The sequence below is a fragment of the Rattus norvegicus genome, chromosome 3 (assembly GCF_021556685.1).
Source record: "Rattus norvegicus strain SHRSP/BbbUtx chromosome 3, alternate assembly SHRSP_T2T, whole genome shotgun sequence".
Classification (NCBI taxonomy): Eukaryota; Metazoa; Chordata; class Mammalia; order Rodentia; family Muridae; genus Rattus; species Rattus norvegicus.
Window position 1 is genome coordinate 91,881,777 of NC_141536.1, and position 24,515 is coordinate 91,906,291.

The 24,515-nt window shown below is 39.5% G+C and overlaps 1 pseudogene across 1 annotated transcript in view; it reads left to right on the forward strand.

Annotated features, from left to right (window-relative positions):
* Dcdc1-ps1 (doublecortin domain containing 1, pseudogene 1) overlaps nt 1-24,515 on the forward strand; it is a 411,937-nt pseudogene that overhangs the window by 58,806 nt on the left and 328,616 nt on the right. The window contains 4 exon segments of the transcript NR_175340.2: nt 87-319; nt 663-1,125; nt 5,922-5,963; nt 22,663-22,830. The product of NR_175340.2 is annotated as a doublecortin domain containing 1, pseudogene 1 (transcript).

Here is a 24,515-nt window from a genome sequence, read left to right on the forward strand (position 1 = left end):
TATTATTTTTCTTTTATTCTTTCAGATGCCTTTAAAAAGATTTATTTATTTTGTGTATATGTGTCCCCTCCTTTCATGCACGACAGGTAACACTCTGCAGATGGTTAAGAGCCAGCACGTGGTTGCTGGGGATTGAACTCAGGACACTGTAGCTAACCATTGTCGGTAACTCCAGTTCCCGGAACTCCAGCACTGTCTCTGCCCTCCATGGGCAGCCCACATGCGAGTGATGCACACATACATACAAGTAAAGCACCCGCACAGATGCAGCAAAACTTTGAAGAAAGATAATTTGTTTCCAGCAAATCTGGACTATAAGGTATGTTGAGGACTGTTTTACATGGAAAACAATGAGGCTGAAAACGAATTTGAGTATATATGAGTGAGTTATTTTAAATATGTAATCATAGAGTGTCACTTACATAGACAATTTGGTATCCAGATACATTTTAAAGGGCTTAAAACAGGTAGAGTGTGTTTCTTGAGTATATATAATTAAATAAGATATCAGAAAAAAAAAAACCTCAGTTCTAAATAAGCCACAAGTCAAAGAAAAACTCTGAAAGGAAGTTCATAGTTCAATTAAATGGAATTCGACCTCTCCTGTGTGTGGGATGAAGCCACAGTGCTTTTCTCTGCTGTTTTTCTTTTTGTTCTGATAGAATGTCTGACAAACAACTTAAATCAAGAAAGAGAGTTTGTTCACCTCCTGACAGACAAGAGATGGGGAGGTGCAGAAGAAAGAGAGAAGAACAGAGAGGAAGAGAGGGGAGGGAAAAAGGAGAGGAAAGCAGTCTGGGGCAAGAAAGATCCAAGGACCCACTGTAGTGACTTACTTCCTTCAGCTGCAAAGTGGCTATAAGTTTCAAGTGGTCCCTGAAAGAACACCTCAGCTGGACTCAACCCCTCAAATCACAAGCCTTTTGGAAGACCAGTTCACATCCAAACTGAACAGTACATTTCCTAGAACACCAAAGTCTCATGTGCGTCTCACAAGGTAATATTTGGTATACCAAGGGTTCCCAAAGCCTTATCAGTTCAAACATTGTTGACAATTTAGGTTCAATTAAGATCTGAGACTCAAGGCAAATTTTTACTCTTAGGCTCTATAAAATAAAACAAGCGGTGAATGTCATGTTTGGTTGTTGCCTCTTAGAAGTCTGCTCTTTTCTGAAAGGAAAAAAAGGGGAGAGGATCTGAGGGAGAGGGGGGGTTGGGGGAAGCTGGGGAGAGGGGAGGGAGGGGAAACTTGTGACTGGTATATACTGTATGAGATAAAATCTATTTCAATTAAAAAAAAACCCAAAATACACATTGTAGTATGGACTAAACATTCTTATTTCAAAAGAGAGGAAGGGGGGCATAGAAAGGAGAGATAGAAGCAACACAAGAGAGAAAAAGAACAAACAAAAAATCACATTTCAAGCATTAAATCCTGGCCATCCATGTGCAGTACCATGGGCATGTGATATGACGTGACCTCATCCTCTGGCTTTGGGTCCAGCTCCTATTGTCCTTTTAGGTCAGCTCCAGTCCTTGTTTGTAACTTTCCTCAACAGAAATTCACGTGCCTGACATCTTCCCATTCGCCTCAGTCTCATTTGTAGTGTAGATTTCAGCCCCATAACTTCACACATTGCCTGGGATCATAGGCTTCCTTTGAAATTTGGACGGAAACTCCCGTGGCCCTGCAACTTTTGCATTCCGCAGGTCTACAAACCTAGCAGCACGTGGATAATGTTGGGTTCAGTGATAACATCTGACTCCCCTAGGACCACAGCTGCAGTGCCTCCTGAATGCCTGGGCAGCTAAGCCCAACAAAACTCTCCAAGCATCCCAGGCTTCCTTGGTGCTCTGTTCTCAAAGCCAATTCTTTCAAACAATTTAAAACCTTTACAGTCCAGATCCTGCAGTTGATGAGATCCACCTAATTCTTAAGATGCCCTGTGGGCATCTTTTCTATTATCAGTTAAATGTAATTGGTTTCTTTTCACAGGGCTAATCACTTTAATGACTCTCTGCTTTTGGTATGCAACTTTAAACAAACTCCCTTTCTGGGGATATTGCTATTTTTAAAGACTTTTTTTTTTTTTTTTGGTTTTTGGTTTTTGCTCACATTTCTGAACTATAAGGCTGGTGAAAAGCTGTCAGAAATAGCCACGTCGTAGCCAGAAGCCTGGGCAACCTTAACAGTTCATCTGCTGGGTTATTTAGTTCCCCACCTTTTAAGCTCTGCCCCTGATAATGTGTTAGCACACAGATAAAATGTACAGAAACTCCTGGCTAGATTGGAACACGTATGACATCTATGCTAGTTGCCATACCTCATTTCTTCCCAAATCCCTTTGAGCCCTTCACTGTTTGCATCCCTGTGAGCATGCTGGTCTCTTGATCTCCTTCAGGATTGCCCATTAAGCACTGCTCACAGTGTTTGAGGCTTTCCCCGGCATGTTTCTCCACACTCTTCTCATTTCCTCCCATAAACCAATCGCTTAGGAGCTGCGGGTTTAGTCGTACTTTTTCCCATGGCTGTGGAGAAGTACCTGGCATAAACCACCTTACAGATGAAAGATTTATCTGGGCTTCTAGTTTTAGAAGGTTCAACCTGCAATTTGCTTTCTTGCTTACCTCCAGACACTTAGGCAGAATGTCATAGGGGCATCATAGGAGAGCCATCTGTCTCATGAACCAGAAGTAGAGACTGTGAAGGTGGGGGGAAGGAAGGGACAAGATAACCCAAGGACCCACTTTGGTGACCTATTCATTCCAGCTATTTTTTCATTTCATAAAGTTTCCAGATTTTCCCAGAAATAATGATATGAAGTAATGAGAAAGGCCTCAGTATAGGAAAGCCTTCTGGGGGGAGGGGTGAGAAGGAGTGGGGTTGGGAAGAGCTACAGCAGAGGACTTCAATAATACCTTAAAATGTGTTTCCAACTCATCATCAGATGCTTCACTTTATAAAGCTAGAACAAAACAGAGTTTTACTTAAAATTGGACAAAGGAAGAAAGAAAGAGTAGACATTGGCAAAAGAGAACATATTAGACAATATAATAATATCTTTAAAAAGACCAATAAGACTTTGAAAAGACCAATAAGATTGGCTACGGATATTACAACTGTGAAAAGGATTGATAGGTAGTATCAAAAAGTATCACCAATAAAGCAGATAATGTAAATTCAAGGGAAGAGATCCTGGAATTATACAAGCTACCATTACTGACACAGTAACATTTGTAAATAGTTATTAAATGTGGATACTGGTGCAGGGAAAACTTCTGAGATGATGGAAGCAACCCATCGGAGAACACAGTGCATGAAAGGGCCCTGAGGCAGAATGAGCGAGATACATTTTGGGAGTAGGAAGGTTAGTGTATACAGAGTCAGGCCGCATCACTGTGACAGAAGACTTGACATAAGCAACCCAATTGGAGAAAAAATTGTCTTAGCTCACAGTCTGTTGCTATTTCTTGTCCCACAGTGAGGCAGGACAACATGGTGCTGGAGAATGTGGCTGAGGAAATACCGAATAGGGAGTAGACAGCTTAAAGTTTAGAAGATAGTCACAAGATGAATGTGCCAGTGTGGGAGCTGTCAGTATATCAGATCTCCTAAAGCAAATGACAAACTGAAGGAAGTAAAGACAGACAGGAAGTAGAGTCAATACAACTCCAAGCACATGTCCCCAGTAATGTGCTTCGTCCAGCCAAGATCAAGGGACTAAGAAGTTTAGTAGATTAAAGCATCAGAAGCCACTCCTTGCTAAATCCCCATCAGCTGGTCAACAAGCCCCATGCATGATGGCTCCTGTTTAGATGATGGCAAATGTTGAGGGAGTGTGACTTTGAATGAATCTTGCAGACCCCTTGTCATTTGAAAGCCCTGAAAACTCATCAAAAGGATTTGAGTTAGGAGAGTAATGGAGGGTAACCAGGTTTATGATTTTGAATAGATGATTTTAATGTTTGGTAGAAAATTAATTGAGTGGGTCAGAGTAGATGAGGGCAACTATTAGCCAACTATTGTCCTAGCAATAGCACAAGGGTGAAAGAGTTAACAGGAAAAGGGTTATCTGGAGGTGTATGGTCTTTAGAAGATGAGACATGGCAAGCCTTGTAATGGTATGGATATGTGACATGAGGACCAATAAAATGTGGATTGTGAGGATAGCTTTTTGGCTTCTAGCTCCTACCTCTGGATAGCAGATTTCCTTTCCCTAGAGCATTCTAGAGTACTAGTCTTGAAGAAGGAAGAGAAGTATTCAGTATTGGATATCTTGATCCTGCAGTCTATTTCACAGAGGCAGCGATACTGAGTAGACAGCCCATAGCTTAAAGGGCAGTCTCATGACAGGTATATCTCTTTGAGATTTGTCAGTATATAATTGGAAGTTGGGGTTTTAGCACTCTGGCTTAAGAATGCCTTAGGAGAAAAAGTAGAGCCCAAAAGAGCCTGGGGCTCACCTTGAAAAACAGTCATGAAGACAAGTCACAAGACTACAGAAAGAATCAGAAGAGAAATTAGTGGGTTACCATGTCTCAATTCAAGTGGAAAACAAGTGTTTAAGAAATAGAGAGCAATCAAATGATGCTCAGAATTCAAATAAGTGAGAGCTAAGAGACTTTTATATTAGTCAGGGTTCTTTAGAGTCATAGAACTTATGGAATATCTCTATATATTAAGTGATTTTATTGTAATGACTTAAATTTTCAGTACAACTAACCCTGTAGTTCATTCTGGATGTAGTCAAGTTGACAACCAGGAATAGTCATCACAACTTCCAACTTCCTTATCCTCAATGGTCATCTTTGAGAAAGCTGTTGTTGGTACAATGAAAGCAAGAAAGAATGGTCTGAGATTGAATGGCAGAAAAGGAAACACCCAGAGAGACCATGGACAGCTCCTTGCAGCACTCCAGAGGAAAGGATCCAGGGACACATGAGGCATGGGAGGGATTTAATTGGCAGACAGTAAAGACAGCAATCACAGAGAGAACTGGTGGATAATTTATTCGTAAAATGACAAGAACAAAGGTGGTTGAAAGTGTATTTGCATTACATAGAGGAGGAACTCCCATAACAAAATTGAGAGAGAAAGAGGGGTTGCTAGGGAGGTAGGCCTGTAGCTTTACGGGGGAGGGGGGTGAGGACGGGGGGAGGGGGTTAGGGAGTTTGAGGAGGGGAACCCTGGAAGGGGAATAACATTTGAAATGTAGATAAATAAATAAATAAATAGTCCATGGAAGAGGATAGAGGAAGGGAAACTTGGTGGAGATAACAGATGGGTGACAGGTGGAAACATATACACTGTGCAAAGCGAGAGAGGTACCAACAAGGAAACGAAACTGAAGTGACTAGGCAGTGTGTAGGGACCAAGGGGGATGCTGAGGACGCAGTCATGCTGGTATGTTTAGTTATGTGACTTTCTTTAGTGCCACCAGGCTTCTTAGTGTGCATACGGAAAGGACAGCAAGATCTATCAGGAGCCGGGCTTTTGTGACAAAAGGGAACAAGAAGAGCAACTCCAGTGAGGAAAGGGTTTGAGTGAGATTCTAGCAAGAATGTAAAAGCTACGAAAAGTAGCTTCTCCCAACTGTAGAGTAAATGGTGAGCGTAGACGGCATAGATGATGACGTCAGCATCCCTGGAGCTAAGCAGTCTCCATCTCCCGCACGTTCTTGTTTTTCCCACAATCCTCTCCTTCCATTTCCCCCTTTCTTTCTCCTCGTTTCCCTCCTTCCTTCACTTCTTTCATATTAACACACGAGTATTTAACACTTTAAATTACTTTTCTCTTTTGTATGCTAGAAATATTTTAGAAATCAAATTTTGCAACGTAATTAAAATAACTATGGAAATTATTTAAGTGTGTGTTTTGTTTAAAGAGAGCCTGATATAATAATTTATATTTTCCTGTGCAGGTTTTAGGCTCATGCACAATGAAAATGGATCTAGATTCACTAGCCAGATATATTTATGATATAGATGATAGGGAAAATTGACAATATTTCCAAAGGTAAGTGGCAAGTATTTAAAAAGGTAACTCTTGTGATATGATTTTGAAGGAAATTTATACAATTTTTATTTCAAGTATTTTATAGGAAAGAAGCAGAACTTTCATTATAGCATGGATAAACACTGCATTCTTACACAAAGGGGCACTGGGTGCTCCTGTGAATACCTTTCAAGGGACACCAGGGTTGTAAGAATCTTCTTTTGCCACAAGTTTGAGTTATTTTTAAAGACAAGTACTTTAAATCTAATGAACCATAACTAAAAACATCACTGACATATCAGTGTAATTTCACTGGTTTCTATGGGATCCAACACCTAAGAGAAATTATTGGACCTTAGAGTATGGCTTGGTGACAGAAGGCTTGCCTAGTGTGTGCAAGGATGTGGGTTCAATCCTCAGAGAAAGGGGGGAGAGAGGGAGGAGGCATAGAGGGAGAGAGAATAACCTCTCTAGAGGTTACTCAGAAATTGTATAATGTGCTTTCAAACATTTTCCTTGTATATACTAGTCAGAGGCAAGATGTTAGTATGCTATCTCTAAAGATACTGTTTTGTCCCTAGAAGCAAACCCAGTACTGATTCCACAATCGTGTGCACAGATGTGTTATTGCAATAGGGGAATGATGTCATTTCATCTAACTTTGCCTCATTCCTGAGGAGGACTTACAGAATAAGTAACACAGTCCGGGCTGGAAGGGTATGAACAAACAACTACCACCTGAGAAGGCAGCCACAAGCAATTCTGCCAACATTTTCTACTTGCCTCACTTACACTTCATAAGAACAGGCATTTCCTTGATTCATATCTGTAGTTAATGCTTATCTAGTGACAACTGGGCCATTTTATTGTCCATAAACAACTTTCTTAAGGATTTATATGATTATATGTACTTAGAAAGCAAATCTGTTTATCTTGGTTATTTTTCCCCTTTATTAAGCATTTCTATCTGAATTGTATTCCTATCAATATGTAGGATTGGGATTACCTAAGATCAGACAAAGTTTTCGCCTGCCTGTCATCTTTAGCTCCAGGAACCCTTATTGATGCCCTTCCTGAGAGTGCTAGGAACTTTATTAAAATTGATTTCCTATGTAAGGATTCCCATGCCCCACCTCACATTTTTCCACGATCAGTAGTATTTATAGTTGTTCCCTGCACATTTTCTACCATGTAGTTACCATAGCTCTCCTGGAGTTTTAAACATTAGCCTTGAGTAGGCTGTCAGAACTTAACAACCGAGAACTTGGTTAAAGGAAGGATTTGTATTTAGAAAGTTGAATTTTATTTTCTTTCACCAGGGAAGACTAAGGTGGGAGGGGCACGAGTTCAACCACAGGTCTGGACATAATCTCAAAAACAACAACAACAACAACAACAAAAGGTTTACTGACCCAAATAGTGAAGCTGTGACTGAGACTGCTGTGTCATGGGCGCCAGGGGTGCTCGTGCTCCATGGGTCCCGGAAGTGTGCTATTAGCACATTTTAACTTGTGCGTCACCCTGTGTTTTTGAACACTTATAAAAGCTTATGTCAGCAGAAATCAGCTTCTGCGACTACTAACACCTTGGAGCAGCACGGGGTCGCTGGACTTAAAGTGAAGATGCTGACCCCACTGGAGCGCTTCCAGCCTGCAGCACCCCTCACCACTTAATACTGGGTTCTGACATTTGTTTTCTCTGTCACTGTGATGCTGTGCATTGACTGATTGGAATCCCTAACTTTTCTTTTGTTTCTCTTCTAAACCTAGATTTAGAGATTGTCAAATACTATATTAAAGATAGCTTCAAGTTTAAATAAATATATACCAATACTCAATTTGCTGTGTTTTTTCTGTTGTTGACTTTACATCAGATTATCATATAATATACATATACGTACATATGTATATTATTTTTCATATACATATATATGCAACAATCTTCTCCAATGGAATGCTACTGGGTAAGTATACCAACCACACCCAAAGCAGGTCCCAAACCCAGGAGTAATTGACCAACACAAAATGAGCTCTGTGTTTTTTGGGGGGTGGGTGGGTTTTTGTTTGAGGGCTTGTTTCATTTTGGAACTTTTGTTTGTTGTATTTATTTTGAGAATGTGTGTGTGTGTGTGTGTGTGTGTGTGTGTGTGTGTGAGAGAGAGAGAGAGAGAGAGACAGAGACAGAGACAGAGACAGAGAAAGAGAGACAGAGAGAGAGACAGAGAGAGACAGAGAGAGACAGAGAGAGAGACAGAGAGACAGAGAGACAGAGAGAGTAGGAGGGAATATGAAGTTCGTTAGGGAAGTGAGGAGGATCTGGGAGAAGTTGAGGGAAGGGAAAACATTCAAATTTTATTGAAAGAAAGAAATTTGAAATAAAAGAGTAAAAATGAAATTTTATACAATAACAATTTATATTTGTGATTTCCGTATAATCCTAGCCTATCAACAGCAGATGAGAATTATGTACTTCATATAAATAATCTAGATCTGCCAGTAGTCAATGTGCTATTTTATAACATGACGGTGCCTGTCAGAGTAACAGGACTAACAGGAAAAAAAAATCAAGAGGAGTAGATTCTCCAAACTGATGCACTTTAAATCCAGAACATTTACTAAATAATAGTTATTAACGTAGAAGATAAGATGACGATGCTGGTCAGGCCTCAGAACACTGCTGTGGACAGAGGATGCACAGAAACAACTGAATAAGACACAGTGCGACCAGAAGTGAAGGCATAGGAGGAAGCCAAACTCCCACAAATGAATTAATTTGTGTGTCCACATGCTTGCAAGCATGTGGGGACCAGACAATAATTTGTAGTAGCTGTTTCTTTATAATACAAGGGCCCGAGGCATTGAACTTGGGTTGTGAGACTTGGTAGCTAGTCCTTTTACCCATCGTGTTGGCCTCAGTGCCTCCCAGGGTGCCAGGTGAATGTCTGGTGTTCAAGGAGTACAGAAGAGGGCACTGATGACCCTGAGGCTAGAGGTACCGGTGGTTTTAAGCTGTCCTTTGGGTGCTGGAAATCATACCCAGGTCCAGTGTTTTTAACCTCTGGGACTTCTCTCTCCCTGCTAGTGTCTTTCTGATAATGTCATTTAATAAAATGGCATTCACATTCTGGTTAGCAGTCTCCAACGTTTTAAAAAATATTTTGACTACTCTGGAAAATTACTGCATTGTGATGAACTGGAAGTGTCACTTTCCCCATCAAGAGTAAGGCCATCAGTCTCTTAGAACATTTCTCTTTCAAATTACTCTGCTTCCTTGTCCATCATCCTAGGTCATGGAGGGCAGTACAAAACTTACTGCAACACTTGTGAAATAAGTCAAAATAGTGTAACAGTTAAGGAAGCCCAAGGATGTTCTGGGTTAAGCAGAACGCTCACTGTTTATTTTTTCCACCCCACATCCAATGACAATGTCCAAAAGAACTATGTTATGACTATTGTATTTATTTGCATATCTGTTTATGCACATGGTCATATATATGTATATGCACATACATCTGTGTGTATAGACCAGAGTCAGCTTTGAGTGTTATCGTCAGTTGCTCTCTACCTTCGGTTTTGAAGCAGTGTCTCTTCCTTTCCAGTTGGAACTCTCTAATCTAGACTGTTCTACCTTTCCTGCACACAGTACAGTACTCAGGGTTTTACATGGCAAGATTAGAATTTAAAGATAAAAAACCTCCAAACTATTCACCTCAAGACAGAAGTGGATTCCAGGATCAGTTACCTTGGTGAATAAAATTCAGTAGACCCTAAAACTCCCGAAGTTAAGGCACAGAGAATGTGAAGTTCTCCGTTTTCACTAGCTGTGGCTTCATTGAGATGTTCTCTGGGTACTAGATTTTATCTGGGATTTCTCCAGGAGAGAGCTTCTGGGTCCCTGGAATGGGCGCCATTGCTTGGACTCTGAGAAGTTAGTTGATTTAGGTCTACGTTGACCTTTTTCTTGCCTTTATATTCCCACCAAACAAAATAATTATAACATCAATACCATACCCACTACATTCAGAAAGGAGCCTAGCCCAAGAAACTGTGGGTGTATCATCCAAAATCAGGTATCCAGGACCCAACAATTGACAGAATTCAGACCCCCAAAACATAGCAAATGCAAAACAAAAGAGTACAAAGGTGAGAAAATACCCTTCCTGTCAGTCTTGCCAAGGTGACTGTCTGCCTGTGTAATTGCTCTGAGTCTGTGGCCTGAGGTACACTTGATATATGTACAGTGTCTCCAGGAGAAAATTGACCATTGTACACTGACTCTATCGCAAAAGGCTGGACATTGTATTGTGAAGTGCCCTCAGTTTAAGTTCAAAATCCAGTTTATACCAGTAGTGACATTGGATGGTTAATTAGCCTCTTAGCGATCACTTTCCTTGTTTGTAAAACAGGGATTACAGTAAGTTCTTTCATAGTTTGTTTTGGAGATTAAGTAAGTGCTATACAAAGTCCTCAAAACAGCCTTGTATAAGACTAGTTTTTATCATCATTGCTACCAACATCATTATTCTCGAAGAGGGGACTGACAATATTGTGTGCTTAACACATGTTAAGTTTGCCTGTGTGGTCGTACCAGTGGGGTAGAGGCTCTGTTCTCATTTGGGAAGAGTTCCTAGGACTAAAATTGTAATGCACATTGTCATCTCGGTCTCTAGACTCATACTGAACTCAGAGTGCTCCCCATCTGGTGGCGAAGCGCCCAGTTTGTTTCAGAAACACCCTTTTGTTTATTTATTTATTTTTTTTTAAAACTGTGCTCTAGCAACTGCTGTAAGGCCTCTGCCTATGGAATTGTTAAAACTCAAGGAACCCACTTTCTCAGCATAGATTCCTCCTTACAGCCACCATCACATTTGGTCTGACAATAACTCTGATAGAGCTTTGAGCCCAAACTGCTATTCGTGTTTCTAGGCTCCTGTTCTTCAAGGCTTCAGTGAGGGCCGACCTCACTACCATCTCCTCCCGAGACATTCTCTTTCCTCAGCTGTCCAGAGCTCTGGTCTTAGTTCACATTTTAGTTTGGTATGTTTCAACTCAGTAGTTCATATACCTGTTCCTCTCAGAAAAGTTTGCTCTGTAACAGGCTTAGTGTCGCGTTCTCTGCTGCAGCCTCGTCCCTTCTTCTTGACTTCGTGTCCTGCTCCTTCTAACACACACCTCGAGTGGTTTCTCCTGCAGTCTCTCTCCTAGTGAGACATGGAGAGAACATATTTCAAGCTTGTCAAGCCTTGTTCAAGTCATTCTGACTCCTTTTCACTTCCTTGAAGTCAATAATCCTGCCAGGGTGGTTTCTGCCACTCTCACGTCTAATTTAGGTGTGGAGGTCTTGGTGTCTTATTAACTGCCTGGTTCCCTGTAGCATGATTCATCCAGCCTTGACCTTCCCTTCACCTTAGGACCAGAATTTGTGCAATGCTTTGTCTTGTGTAACTCATACCATTCTTCATCTCTAATTGTCTTATGTCCTGTCCTTGTAGGAGAGTACCAGTCACTCTTACTCATCTGTCTTCACATGAAAAGCCCCTCCTCACAGCACTTCCTCAAGAGAAAGACAGGCTGTTTTCTAAGGCTCTCCCTTGCCTTTCTTGCTAGCTATTACTGGCTAGTGCTTTTGACTTTGTAACATGTTTCCCCCCTCTTCTATTTCAGAGAAGTTCAGCTTGAATGGGTCTCTTTTCAGGATCTGTTTGTTTCTCCTTCTTAAATTTTAAAATTTTTAAAATGTAACTACATAGTTTTCCCCCTCTGGTCCTTCTCCTGTACTCTGTTTCAAACCCATACCTTCTATTTCTTTAATTATTGCCACACGTGTATGCACCTGCATGTGTTTTGTGTGTGTGTTTTTTGCACATTTCTGCTTGAATCAGATGCTTGCTTTGCTCTAAGGAGCTCTCTTCTACCAGCTGAACAGCACTCTTTCTGTTTGTTCTCATGCACGTACCATTCCCATCATAACAATGAAGGTCATCCTCAATCCATTTTATTTCCATAATGGCTCTTTTACCAAATCCAGTTTCTAGCTATGTTATGATTTCTTCTTGTATCTTCCTTTTTTAAGAGTAAATCTACCACCTATCGTTGAGTCATAATTTGGGTTTTGTGTGATTTAAAACCATGACAAGTCCATGATAAATAAATTCAAAACCAACTTGGACCACTGTAGCTTGTGGACCAGCTGCAGGAATGTAATACCAGTTTTTCCACATTTCATTTTTGGCCCACGATTCAACTTAATGTAACACCTTTAATCCCAGCACCTGAGAGGCAGGGACAGCCAGATCTCTGTGAGTTTGAGACTAGCCTGGTCTATATAGACATTTCCAGAACAGCCAGAGACACATAGTGAGATTCTGCTGCAAAACAAAGAAGATCAGCAACAGCAAGAATAATATAATAAATAATTTAGAACACAGTCAGCAGATCTAGGCTAACTAGTCAGTCCTGGAACTGGTGTTCACAACTTAAAGACAGGCCATCTCTACAGTGTGTGCCAAAGTTGCCTGGCATCATACTTTAAAGTGCTAGCAGAGACGGTTCTCCAGTCCCTGAAATGGTTATGTCATCTACAGACTTACTTCAAGCTGTAGATAAAGTTCAATGTATGATTAAATCGCAGGCGTCAGCAGCTTCACAGTAAAGCAACCATGAGCAGCTCGGAGGTTAGACTGTCCACTGCACACCTAGGAATACCAAAGCTAGATCCAGCCCTGGTGTTTTTTTGAAAGCCAAGACTGCTAGAAAAATAATCCCCTCTACACTTAGCTGCTGGGACCTATCAAACTTAAATTCTACATAGCTTTTGCTTACTATAAAATTTAAAATCACCCTCTCTACCTTTTAGGAGAAAATATAACTACAAACTTTATATTCAATGACACATGCCACAAGCTGCTAGCTTACCACAGATATTAAAATTGCAAGTAAGCAACAAGTAAATACGCCCACAAAAACCCACATAGCTCCTACATATTAAAATACCATCTGGTACTCTGCCAGTCCCCCTCCCCCACTCCCTTAAATCTGTCTTTCATCTTGTTATTTGCTACCCAGAAGCATGTGTATTATTTCTAGGGCCCCTGACCAACTTGGTCTCATATGTTTAGCACATTTTTTTTTGAATTTTGTGAGTATGTAGCGGCTGGTCAAAGCTGAGAGCAGCATAGGTAAGTACTCTTGAAAATTGTTGTCTTTGTATAGGGTAGTCCTGTGTAGAACTGTGTGCTCTTAACCTTAAAAACTTTATACATTGGATTCAGTTGCAAATGTTTAAATGTATTAACTATAATTCAGTAATTAAAGCTATGGTATTGGCATGAGAAGAGTTGCAGAGAAAACTGGAATTGAATTTGGAGTGTAGAGATAGTCTATTGCATCTGTAGTCTGAGGTCACTTTACTTGTGACAGATGTAAGGCGCTCGTCTGGGAAGAGTATTGTGTTTAGTCATAGTGCCAAGTCCACAGGTCTCCATATATAAGGGCTGACACAACTCTTAATTCCTATCTACACAAATTACCTCAACATAAAAAGAGCCGAGACCATGCAACTCTTCGAAACCAACATAAGAGAAAATCTTCATAATCTTGAACTTAGCAATAGAGTCCTAGATATTAAATCCAAAGCATGGGCAATAACAGAAAAGCTCACAAATTTGGCTACATTGAATTGAGCATTTTCATGAATTAAAGGACATTATCCATAAAATGAAAAGACAATCTACATAATGGAATTGAATACTTTCAAATCACATCTAATAAGTGTTCAATATTGACACTATATGGAGAAGTCTTATGCTCAATAATAAAAAGACAATCGAATTAGAAAAATGGGTGAAGGACCCGAGCAGACATTTCCACAGAGGAGATAATGCGCTTGGCAATAACCACAGAGGTAAGTCCAGCTCCCTTACTCATTCCTCACTTGGTATAGATCAAAACCACAGCGACTTCATATTTTCCCTTCAGTGTGAAACAGTACTAAAGCAGGCACACACATACGCACGTACGCACGCACGCACGCACGCATGCACAGGAAAAAGACAAATGCTTATGGGTAAACGTTTTTATGACTAAGCATTTCCCTGTCTTGGATCCTTTAAGTAGTTTGTTAATTTATCTTTACTTTAAAATTTTTATGAAGTAGAAGTTGGGTCGCCTTCTGAAGAAAGATACCAGCATTGGCTGTAATTATCAGTCTGTATATATGTCTAGGGAAAACACTGGCATTTATTAAGGCAGCCAATCAAGAGCCAGTTTGAAAATGGGAAACGGGACTCAGGAATGTCTGTGACCCCCGAGTCCTCATTGTGACTTTGCTTTGGCTACAGCGTTCCTTAGAAATTTCTTCAGTGTCTTCCAGTGACTTCTAGACATCAGACAGGGGCAGCTCACACTGCTTAGATGAAAAATTAGAGTAATCACTGATGTGTTCACTACTGATTTACAGACAGTGTTGAGAATCTTGTCAGAAAGACTGTTGGCAGCCGCTGGGTTCTCGCTGGATCAGCACCAGAGTCTTTTAAATACAAGACAACTGTATGCTGTGACTTTCCACAAAGCAGTCAAATCTACGTGTAGACTCTGGTTTCTAGTAGAAGAGTCCCAGTGACATCTTTAAAACGTAGACTTTCTTCTGTCTTCATAAAGATGTGGTTGTCACTCCCAGCTTTTGTTGGGATTTTTTGTTGGTATTTCATGTCTCTGCTCCTCTCCCATGTCTCTGAATGGCTCTGCATTGAAGTTATCACACCTCTTACTTCTAAACCTTCAAACTCTAACACTAAAACTATTAATCTGACTCTAATGAGTCCTTGGTCCTTAAAGTTCATTAGGAGTACTTTGTAGTAAAGGTGACTTCCAATGGGGAAAAGAGCCTAATTACTATCTATTGGAAGACAATCACTCTGCAGAGACCTTCCTTTAAAAGCCTAGGACTCAGAAAAGATTTTGTTCTCCAAAGAATTCTCAGGAAAACAGCCAATGAAGTATGTAAAACACTTGTCATAGAAGATTTCCATGTCTGTGAACCAAACATAGAAAAAGAATTTTCAAAAGGGAGTTCTCCATGGTAACCATTGAAACTATTAAGACTTCTCTAGTTTGTCGAACTTCAGATATGTTGTAACATATGTAAGTTACATACTAAATGAAATATTTAAATATTAACTAGTATGGAGACTTAACATTTCATTTCATAGGGACAGCACTGCTTTGTTGATGTGAAATGACTCCTACATCTCTCTGAATTCTTCTGTCATTATTATCACTTTTTATACTTAAAAAGATTAATTATAGTTTGGGGATTTGTGCTAACATTGCTGACGTAACAGTAGAACTTTGAGACATCGTATAATTAGCTTATATTTGCATAATAACTATAATTTAACTACTTTGTAACCTTAATTTTCTGTCTAGGTCCTGCTATGTTTTCTATTAGGCCCTTTGTTATTGGCTCAAAGTTTAACTTCAGTTCTTTCTTTTTTCTAAACAAAATTTGAGTTAAACTGTTAGGGAAAGAAATATAAATAACAAATTACATAAAGTCATCAAAGTGTCAATTATTAGAGCAACCAACTATGAGGACACATTGAAAAGTTATTACTCCCAGGTGTTGTTAATGTATTGCATTTCATATAGTATACTCTTTAAAATTTTACAAAATCCTTTAATATTTTATATATCTTAAAGTTTACAGAGAGCATGCCATATATATGTATATACAACTTTGTTCACTGGTCTCAATCGCTGTCAATAGAAGTAGACTTATATAATTAGTTCTCAACATTTCTATAAGTGACCTTTAGTTTTGTTCGTAGCAATTCGATTATTTTACATGAACACTAAAAACTCAGATCTTTTAGACGCCCAAGAAATTGAGTTCGCAAAAAGACTTGCGTTTTCAATGACACACCCAGTTATTTTTGTTGCAGGATGAGGCAAACTTCAGACAACAGAATCGCCGCTTATTTCTATTTGTATAAATCAAGTCATTTAAATGAATGAATTGTGTATGCTGACCTGGGCTACCAATGTGCTACTAGGGGTGTATGAAAGAAAGATGTGCACGGTGGTGGAAGCAGAAAGAGGCATAAAGCGCATTGGAAAACTACCAAATGTCCCCTGCAAATGGGCCCTATTCAGAGTCAGTAAGCGTGTGATGAGTGAAGTGCTTTTGAATATCGCCTTTAGATTCCATGCTGTTACAAGGCCAGCCCTGAACATGGCAACTCTTATTTCCACACACAGTACCTCTTCACTCTCAATTTAACCCCAAAATCTGATGAACCCATTACTCCATACTTGATTTCATGGAACAAGGAGTAGATATAGTTACAAATGATCAGTCACAAGCCGTGAACCAATGCAGCAAGGCATTAACAATTCACACCATTTCGGTCCACTTGCTCAAGCAGAAGATGTGCCAGCATATTTAATGCACAGCTACTTCGTCCAGCTTAAGAAAAGGCATGACTCAGGCGGCGTTTTTCAAGCCAGGGAAGACTTTCTAAGATGTTGTACTTCCAAGCCCCAATGCTGTAACTCTCGTCCACGTAACAACAATTAAGATAACCAAGTGTCCCATAAAAGGGCCTAACGCCTAAATCAAATGTAACTCAGGTAAAGCCAAAACGACCCAAGAAACGTTCTCCTCCTGCACGGCCTGTTTTGTTTGATCCTATCTTACGAATCAACGTCTCTTACGTAAGCGTTCTCTACCGCGGACCTACGGGCAACATGCCGTCAGTTTAATGGGATCACTGGAAACTAAAACAGCCGGGAAAGATGGCTTTAAGTACAGCAACTGCTTGCTTGTCACTTTGCTCAGTGGGAAAACATCCCAAATTTGGGTAGGCATCGGTACTTAAGAGAACGACTACTAAATCCTTTCTCATAAGTACCACAGGTACAATGAGATGTGACATATAGCACAGAAACAGAAGTACACAGCAGCTGTTGTTTGAATGGAAATACACTAATATAAATCAAACACAGGAGACAGCACCCTCACCACCATTCACTCTTCCCAGAGCATCAAGACTTTGGTGCATGGTGATTGATCTCAGACCAGGAGTTTTTCAACTATTAATGAAATCCGAGGAAAGAACATTAACACACTCTCTCTCTCTCTGTCTCTCTCTCTCTCTCTCTGTCTCTCTCTCTCTCTCTCTCTCTCACACACACACACACACACACACACACACACACACACACACACACACACCTTGAATATCCCTTGACAGGAGAACAGATTCTCTGCAAGTGTACCTCCTACTCTAGGAGATAGTCCAAGCTCGGTATTTCTCAAGAACTAAGTTCGTTTTGTTCAGTCTTTTCTTGAACCTCATATTTTTAAAATTCCATCTGAACGGGTGGGAACTTTTCAAATGTTTTATATCTTTTAAACATCTTGCTCCCAGCGAGCAGTTTTGAGACTTTTGTTTTGAGTTTGTATCACAAAGCACGAAGAAGTTTCTTTGCAGGTGACTGTCCTTTGGATAGTACTTTGTTCCTGTAGTTACATGTACTCTGACAAATGTGAAAGCTAAAAAAGTTTGTAAACTATAATTCTGTGTATTTAATTAGATTTGATTTTAATTTTAAATTGGAAGGAGGTCATTAAAGCCTTTGGTTATTTCCTAAGCTTTCTGAAAATAAAGCTTTGAAAGACCCATTCATAGTATGATTTTAAAGAGCTTCTATTAATGTAAAAAGTGTTAGGAGAGGGATGTATGTCTCTAGTCTTAAGTCTTGACAGACCATTTCAGTCTGTGTTTCACTGACAAGTTCCATGATCTCTGTGGTTGCTTCCAGAACACATTTTTGTCATGTACTGCTCTCTTTGGTATATTCAAGACCATTCAACCTTTCTAGCAGTGACAAAGATGGTTTTAATGTAGTAAGATCCTCCTGAAGGCTGAGATGTTTGCTTTTATATTAGCATTTGAACTCAGTGTGTTTGGAGGGTGGCCATAGAAGGGAGCAGCCTTTCCTCATTAAATAGCTACTGTGCTTAGTCCAGTATTGCTGCCCTGTCATGTAAACTTTAGTGTGTGCTTTTCCCTGCAGAAGCATGCTTTATGATGGGTGGGGGTAACCATCATGAGAGTTCTTGAAGGACTTTAAAACATACCAACCCCCTACCTTCTGGCTAGTTAGTGCTTTGTTGCCCAATGCCATGCTTTTAAAAATAACATTGATTTTTCTCCATTATCCTCAAAGTAATATTACAATAATTTATAAAGTAATTTAAATTAATTTACTATTATTTTACTTTGCCTTAATTGCAAAATAAGTGAAAATAATTGTGTATGACCTTAACTGTGCATTGAAAAATCTGCTCATGGTTATGCTGATCTGTTAAGTTTTTAGCAGGTTGTAGGAAGTTACAGATTCTGAATAATTCACTGGGCCTATGCTCATAATCTAAAGTTCATCTCTAAGTGATCTTCCACAGTACATCGAAGCAATGCTTCTACCAAACTAGAAGACATCATGACCTAATATAGTATTCAACACGATCTGTCTTTCCACAACTTATGTCATATTTTAACCCATATATCTATGTAGTTATTACCTGTAGCATAAAGATCAAAACAAAACCTTGTGACCTGAAACTCCAAAGGAGTTGAGATTTAGTGGAGGGAGGAAATGGGGAGGGAGAAGATAGGGACTAATACAAACCGAAGCATTAAAGAAAACACTATAAAAAAATCAAGGGAGAGACAATTATTGCTAAATAACGTGAGAGATGACCCTTGATGAGTAAGAGTATATTCATTGGCAGAAAAGTTGGGGAACAAAAGCCACCCACAGACCCCAGGAAGGACAAATAAGAGTTAAAGGAATTTGACCTGGTCACTGTTGATAGACCAGGCTAGTTCTTTCCAATGATGTCACTCCCTTTGATCAGCACTCTATTGCGTTACTCCCACTGTCCTCAGGATTACCTCTTAATGTTATTAGATTAATTTCCAATCTACTTGAAAAGGTAACCCAAGATAAGGAGGCAAACATCTTAGCATCTTACAGCTTGCTGCTACCTCAGATATAGAGAGTTCTTCACAGTTTCTGGACAATATTTCTTTTTCCTAGTTACATGTACTCTGAAGTACAAACACCAAAATGTTGATTAATTTTTCAATTTACCTGAAATACAGACTCTGCAATTTAAGAAAATGTATCCAAAGTGACTGTCTTTGTAAGTTCTTTTCAAGTAGTAGAAATGGTCCCAACTAATGTCTAGTGATAGGTTAAGGAATCCTGCATTTCTAATGCTCTGTAATATACAGGAATGAGGGCTTATTTGATGAAAACCATGAAAGGAAAAGTTCTCATCTCCATCAAGTAAATACGTTGGTAGACCTGAGGTACAGGACTTCTGTATATGAAGGAATGCAGATACTCACCTTTGTGTACTGGCATTAACCATCCATAGATAGCTTTCTTGAGTGGGGCAATATTTGTGGGCATCACTCTAAAGAAGGCACTCGGTTTTGAAGGACACAGGGAATGAGATCCCAGAGTTCCTTACAGCGGTGTGCAGGTTATACTCTTTTGTAGAGCTAGAGGATATCACTTGACCTTTCTAAACAGTTGGTCTAATTTCTTGCACATATTTATCGAGCAGGATTCAGTTTGTCTACAGGGAAAGAGAAAAGCCTAGTTCCACATAGACAAAGAAAGCCATTGGTTAAGAACTCTTAGGAAACCAAACATAATGGCTTACACCTATAGTCCCAGCCCTCGGGAGGCAAAGCAGGAGAGTCTCCACAAGTTTGAGGCCAACCTGGTCTACCGTGTGAGTGGCAGGCAAACCAGAGCTCCATAGTGAGACCTTGTCTTACATCAGCAGCAACAGCAGCAGCATCAAGGGCAGAACCAAGCATTGCAGCAACAGCAGCAGGAGCAACAAACTGAAACCAAGCAACCAACTAAACAAATGAGCTCTTTTATGAGCATTAAAATACAGTAAAAAGTCAGCCATCCTGGTTAAAATCTCTGGTCTGTGTGGAAAACTCAAGTGACTTCCAACAAATCAAATTTTCTTTTACATTTCAAAAACCACATCTCAGGCTGCCTCATCCCTCTCCCCAAGGAGCGCAGGGTCCTCACTTGTGTTGAATACATTTTATTTTCAACACAGCAGCCTGGCTGCTTTACACTTCCTTCCCGAGTATTTAGACTATCATTTTCTTCTGTTTTCTGTACCTTCCTGCTTAGTGGAAACACTGTTTGTTCTTGGATTGCGCTTTGTCTCCCTTTTCAAGATCATCAAAGTTACTAGTTTGAAGCGTCCCCAAAGAAAGAGCCTTCTAATCCCTAGTTCAGAGGCTAACCTTTATTAGTGCTCTCCTGGTAATAATGAGGACCTGCTTCCAGCAGGGAGAGGCTGGAATACTGAACAGATTATTCAACAAGTTCAGAGCAGATTCTGAAGTCCCTTACACAACCTGCTTGTGAATGCCGCTTTCTTTGCTTTACTCTTTCTGGTTTCCATAGTTTTCCTAATTATGTAAATCGTGTGGCGCATGGGAGCAGTTTTCCACTCAATACCAGTTCTGGCACTTCAGTATACATCGAAGTTTCCCCAAACGGTACATTTTTTTTTAAAATGTTGTGAAGATTACAAAGTCTGAAAAGTCACTTTTCAGAAAAATCTAGTAAGTGTGCTTCTGAAATACGTTGGGCTGAGCCTGGAAGTTATTTTGTGTTTGGTAGAGAGGACTAAGACTGATGAATCTCACGAAATTTTATCAGGTTTAAAGTTGAGTTTAACTCTGGGGTGTAAATCTTCTAAGTTTACCACCTGCTTCCTAACGTATTTAACCTGAAAATTTAACAACTAAACTAACTACTTTAAGTAGTGCCTTTCTATATTCAAGAAGTTTACTGGATTGAGTGAGTATGCAATTTAAGCTGTATAAATCAAAACCAAATACATAGTAATCTCTGGATGTTGTGTCAGCAAACTCAAAATGCTGATGATTCTAAACTGGGTGAGTCGTGCAAAACTGTCATCAAGACTGACTTGTCCTGCCCATTTTATTGTTGACATATTATTTATTATTACTTCTTTTGTAGTGTATACAATGTCATATATTATATATTGCATATATAATATGGCAAAATATACAAATATAAAATAATATATAAATATGTAAATATAAATATCTGTTATATATATTAAAGAGAAAGATTTTACCTATTTACTTAAAACCTATAGAGAAAAGTAGTTGCTCTGAACGTAAAAAAATGGGCCTGTTAGAATTTCAAGAGTTAGTTCCTCAAACTGGATGATGGCATTTCATGCATACATCTGCACAGATGTCTACTCACTACATCGTACTGTGTTTTGGATTTTACTGGTAGCAGTAGGAAGCCTTAACATCTTTATTGCCAATGTTCTTCTGAGTAGCCAACACACTAGAATTCTAAGTTTTGCTTTGGTAGGCAGCTGGAGAACCAGTGTCCTAAACTGCAAGTTTTCTTAGCCAAAAGTAAGATTTAGCTAAACACCAGTAGCAAAGGCCATTTGCATAACTCAACCTCTCAGTAGCTCAGCTGAGCTTAATTGAAATTCCATTTCCACATTGCAGTGCTGGGCTCCTCTGCATAAAATATTCGACATATAACATAACCAAGGGCACAGACCCACTCTCTTCCCTTGTGATCTGCTTAGTTCATTTTTCTTGCAGAAATATGTGTAAGAATAATATAGCTAGGATCTCTACCTATTTTGCATGTTTAGCTTTGGGATGCACATACATTTAAGTAAAGATCACATTAAAGAAAAGTGAGAAGTATTCATTTTTTTTCTGGGCCCCAAGATTTTGTTGTTTATTTTTGGCTTTTCAGAGGAAATTAAATTTCAAAAAATATTAGCTAGCTGCCATGTCATTTGAGTATTTTACACTAGAAAGACTTTATCAGCTAGTCATGTGAGAAGTGTATAAACATGTCTGTCAAGTCCACACCAATGTTACATTACAGGCCCACAAGTAAATATCCTTACAAAACTCCTGCTGGGATAGCATTCCTAAATCCACCACTAGCTGATATAGTCTGGGTACTTGGAAACGTGAAGGTATGAGAAAATCCTTGCTTCCCACTCTCCCCTCATATTTAAACAGTCTTGTCACCTTGTGTCCTGAGTTGCTTTAACGAATACAGATGATGGACCTGGGATAGGAAGGCTTATAAAGGTGTGGACCATACTTTATGACTAATTTCCAGATGTGCTATTTTGGGCACACAGACTCCTCTACAGGAAGCAGTATACCGAAACAACATGGATCTTACAGTCTTATCAGGACAATGCAAGTAGGTTTCGGCAAGGCTGGTTCCAACTCATCTGTGATAAATGAGAAGATAAGGCAATCAGTGCACACCATGACACTCCGTGCAGCTAGTTAGGCACACTTCAGAACTATTCAGGTGTGCTCACACAGCTTACGAGACTGGCATGGGGGGTGTCGCAATATAAATACATCATTCCCGGTGGCCACTGGTAATGCAGGAATTGCCTCGCTAAGACTTAACCCAGGTCAGACATAAATAACAGATGTTAAGAGTTAGCTCCAGTCTCCAGGCTGCACTCCAGGCAGCCTGTCTCAGTTGGGTCAAAGGAATCCTCCCCCCCCCCTTTCTCTCCAATAGTTCCTCTGCTTGAAAAATGCCTGCAAAATTCCATCACTCCTTCGCAGGGACCACTTTGGGTCTCTAAGGGAGAAGGTTTCAGACCCTTGGGGGCTAAGATATACGTCCAAGGAGTTCTTGGGGCCTTGTATCAACGATTAAAGTCTGCAAAAAATTTATTACAAGCAGGTAAGTCATCCTGTTTTTTTTTTTAAATTACCTTATTATATGCTTTTTATTTTCCAGATGTATTTTGTTCTATAGATGCAATGACTGGGATTGAGTCCTAAAAGAGCGTGACATGTTTTGTGAGCTCAGTGCCTCTAAGGGAGCTAAAATGCTTCTGGAATCTCAAAGCCAGCAGTCACGGGGCTAACTGTGCTGTGTATTGCTATGGAATGTCATATGCCTCATCTTTTCTCACGCTTCTTCTGCAGAGCAAAAGCAGATCCTTATGTGGTCATTCCAGAGTCAGTAACACTAAAGATGGAAACGAACGCATCTACACTCATCTGCAGGCTTAGATTCCTTATTTTTCTTCTGGTGTGAACTCACCTCACTATCATAGAAATGCATCTAAAAACAAATCAGATTCTAGAGAAATGAATTGGGAATTAACTTTTCCTCAAGAGTGACTTACTTCCCTCATACTTATTTAACTTGTATATTTCAGGATCCAGAGTATGGTTGGATTAATGTGTTTGACTAAATTAAACTAGATTTTGCCTTTTAATTTCTATGCATTCATTCTATACTTGTGTATTTATTTATACACACACACGTGTGTGTGTGTGTGTGTGTGTGTGAAGACGTATAATTTTGTAATTAATTTTGGGACATTTGGTTTACTTAAAAAAGGATTTATATTGTAAACAGAATGTTGCAATTTTGATAATTACAAGAAAAAGTTGTAACATTTAAAAAAATCTTCCAACATACACTTAAGTGACGCCAACCTTTGTGTCAAGTAAGGGTGGGGTTTATATTGTGAACTTGGAGGTTCCATTTTAGAACTTGGCTCATTATCTCAGGCCACTGGCCGCTGATAAATGAATATTTTGAAAGCATCTCACTATTCACTGCACACAGAAACACTGGAGGGAGATGGGGCTTGAGATGACAGGCTCAGTGTTCACACAGCACCTCCTGCCGTCTGCTCGGAGAAGAGCAACACACGATGGGCAGAGGAAAGTTCACCAAAGCTCTCAGGACCTCTTAGCATGCCTCAGGCTTTTTAAGGAAAAGCGTACTTAGTCAGCTTTTTAATTAATTACAGTGAATCAGAGAGGATTAATAACTACTATAGACAATTTGACTACAAATCCAGACTTTTTCAATGTCCTATTAGACCAAAACCGGTGTAAGGAATATTTTATTCTTTTAATTATTTAATACTTAAAAGTTAATGTTCAACATATAATGATTTCATTAAATAAATGAAAGATTTGCCAAATTAAATTTGTTCCTTTGTACTTGTGTTCCATTTACTGAAGGGTTTAAAGTTGTTTCGTGTTAAAAAAAAAAAGCAAGTGGCTCTTTTCTAATGCAACAAAAGCACCATTTTAATAAAAGCTGAAGATAAGCACTTTCTAAGTTTTAGTGAAAGTGAGGGTTGGCAAGACAGAAGATATCGGGACAGTAAGGGCCAAGACCTCTTATTTCTGCCACTCTAAAGAATGCTAAATAAATGTTAAATTCCAGTGCAGTACACTGTGCCAAGAATGCCTTGAGAATTGCTGCTTTCATTTAAAGAGCTCTTTGTCAAAATTACAAGTATAATTTATTAAATCTTAAATGTAAATATGAACAAAATTTTACATTTTTAATTTGTTCCAGGCTGTCCGTCTAAACTCTGTAAGAATGTCAATCTTATC